Genomic DNA, 3,557 nt, shown 5'->3' with positions numbered 1-3,557 from the left:
TACCAAATCAGTTTCCAAACTACCAAACTTTGTTCATCATTAAAACGAGATTTCTCGAGTTTGCGAGATTTTTAGCTACACAAATTAGCAGTAAAAATTAAAACTGCACGTAATATTGTTTACAGTATTGGTTAATTATTCACACCAATCTTTCAGATTAAACAAAAGAAATTCCGGCCTTTAAGTAAAATAATTAAGTTATTGTATAAAAAACTTTTGTAAAATAAGTAAATATTTTTGAGATTGATTGAATTCATATCAAAAAATTTTTTTTTGTGTATGAATAAACAAAGGCCGACATTTTATGCATTTCAATAAAGAAATCGAAGTTTGATTCAGTTTGCATATACTCACCCTTTTTTATTACCAATACACTCACACTTTGCAAATTGCCTATCACCAACTTTTCTTTCAAGACAATAGGAAATTTCTCGTTAATTTCAACAGCTAATCGGTCATAGCTTTGGGAAGTGAGTTTTTCTTTGCAGAAAATTGTCTGTTTAATAAAATGAAGAACAAAATAAAGAAATCTTTACGTGTAAGCAAAGTGAAAGCAGGGTTTTGAACGTGTAAACTTAAATTAAGCAAACAAATTTTAAAGTTCAATTTGATTGTATTTTCAAAACAATTTTGCCTACCAAAAGCTTCATCAAACCAACCAAGCTACCAGCGGAGAATGATTGTACCAATTTTGGTACAATTGGACCAAAACGGCAACGCTGCTCATAAGCCAAACACTTGTGATTACGCGCTCAACACAAGCTCACTATCTCAAAAGCCGGCGCTCTCTTCTTCATAACAATAAGTGAGCGCCATTCACACTTGCTTACTCTCCGTGATTATTTCGCTTGCTTCACACTTAGTTTCTCACAAGCAGCTCAACGTTGTGTTTTATTCATTCAGTGCAGGAGTCTGGTGTGTAGCCACTGTAACTGTTGCGATGCACCTTCTGAACGCGATGTTGTGTACTTCTGATCAACTGAACAGTTGCGTGTTAGATGATCGTAATATTTTTCTGATCATTTGAGGCAACATGTTGGTGTGTACCTCTGAGAGTTGAATTTCACAGCTAAAGTATCAAGCCGTTCCGAAGACGCATAACGATCACTGAGCAACGGTTGCGCTCAACTGCTGCGCCTTCTGAACCTACCCATTGTTATCAATTGACGGTTTCTATGCTCACATCTGTGGTCTGCCAAATTGTATCGACCATTATAATATATTTGCTTTAATATCGTAGTTGGGGTTAATATGACAATAAACACAAAGGCCTACCACCAAAAGAAAAAAAATTCACCTTTATTTCACATATATATGTTGGTGTGCCTTGCTAGTTGTATAGTTTTCTAACGATTGCGGTAGATGGCGCTCATCTTGACAGCTGTGCTCTACTTAGAGATGAAAAGTCACATTTTGCAACCGGTACTTTATTCGAAAAAATGTGCCTACGTATATATATGTGCATAAAGAGCAAATATGGGTGCATACATTTTCATATTAGGCCAAGAAAAGTAAAAGATAATGCGTTAAAACAGGATTTTATGCGCCTAAATTGCAAAAAATATGCTTAAACTGCATGCTTGTACCGAAAGCACTTTCAACTTAAGTATGTAGGCTTAAAGTGGGTATAATTGTACTAATTTTTTCATCACTGGTTACACTGCAGTGGCATACTTAGGGCCGGTTGCTCAAAGCCTGGTTGACACCAATCACCAGTTAACATCGTTATCGACGTTTTCGACTCCATATATATAACACGGTGTCGGTAACGTCGATAACGATGTTTAATCGGGGATTAGTGCCAACCAGGCTTTGAGCAACCGGCCCTTAACAATTTCCTGATTGACATAAATGTCATTCAATAAATCACCACGAGGCTGTAAGTAGTGTAATTTGGAATACTTTAATATATTCCAATTCTCCTTATTATACCCGAGCGCACTTGTGCACAAGGGTATATTAATTTTGTTCAAATAACGGTTGTTTGTAACAGCCAAAACGAATCGAGAGAGATATAGACAAATGTATACATAAATGATCAGAATGAAAAGAGAAATCGATTAAGCCATGTCTGTCTGTCGGTCCGTCTGTCCGTCTGTCCGTCCGTCCGTGTACACGATAACTCAAACAAAAATTGAGATATCTCAACGCAATTTGGTGTGTAGGTTTCCGTTAATCCAAGGTAGGTTGGTATTGAAAATAGGCGAAATCGGACTGTTATCACGCCCACTTCCCATATAACGGTAATTTCCAGAAATACGAAAACTGCGATATTTTAGTAACTACTGAAGATAATTCACTCAAAACTGATATTTACTAAAATTAGACGAAAAATAAGAATATTTTAAATTTTTGGAAAATGGGCGTAGCCACGCCCACTTATGGTTACATGTGTGTATCTTGTTAACCGCTGCACCAATTTCTTCCAAGGTTGGCGCAGCTGTTGGCCTTGGTACAGCATACTAAATGGCCGAAAATTTAAAAAATCGGACAATAACCACGCCTACATCCCATATAACGGTCGTTTAGAGAAATACAAAATCTTCGATAAATCAGTAAATATTAAAGGTAATTTATTCAAAATTGATGCTTGCAACAGTTCTTTACCAAGAAATACGTCTATGGTAAAATTTTGGAAAATGTGCGTGGCACCGCCCACTTATAATCACATATATGTATATCGGTAACTGTTCTACCAATTTGTACCAAATTCGGTATTTTTATTGTGCTTGCCACATAAAAGCAAAACGTTGAAAATTATTGAAATCGGACTGAAATTACGGCCGCTTTTCATATAACGGTAAATTTCAGAAATGCTTGAAACTGCGATATTTCGAAATTTAAGCACGCTAATTTACTAAAAATTGATACACCCCTGCTTACCATGTAGCGGTAGCCTTCGGAAAGGTGAAAAACCATTTAATTAATACTTGCGCCGGGTATTTAATGTTCGGCTCCGCCCGAACTTAGACTTTCTTACTTGTTTTTAATCAAATTTCTATTACTTAGCCTGTTCCCGTACTTCACGATTTGCAGGTTTTACAGGAACAGCTCTTTTCGCCTTTAATAAACCTTATGTGAACGTGGCGTACGGGAACGACTTTGGACTAAATCCTGCGAAACCTGCAAATCGTAGACGTTCTGGAACGCAGTAACTCTTCACAGATTGTTCGGTTTCCCTGTTCAATTTAGAAATGAGCACAATGGATTTTCATTCTGATAAAATAGAGCCTTGACTAGAAAAGATAAACAGTCCCAACCAATAAATGCAGCAACATAAAGCAGTGTTTGCATTGTTCAACTTTGCGTTCAACATTTGCGTTCAACTCAACGCAGGGTTGCACGAAAAAAAAAGTTGAATGGCTAAATGTTGGCTGGCGACCAACTTTGTTGAAAGCAATTAGTTGGAAGGCCATTCAACCAAAAGTTGGATGCAAAGAAGAACAAGAAAACACCTTTTTATGGCGAATATTTTGATGTTTTTTCATATTTTGATATTTTTAGCCATTCAACTTTTTTTGAACCCAAAGTTGAACAATGCAAACACACTTTAAGCG

Source organism: Rhagoletis zephyria, unplaced genomic scaffold, assembly GCF_001687245.7.
Source record: "Rhagoletis zephyria isolate East Lansing unplaced genomic scaffold, Rhagoletis_zephyria_1.1 Rzeph_scaffold_00914, whole genome shotgun sequence".
NCBI classification, from domain to species: Eukaryota; Metazoa; Arthropoda; class Insecta; order Diptera; family Tephritidae; genus Rhagoletis; species Rhagoletis zephyria.
This window is presented reverse-complemented; position numbering follows the sequence as displayed.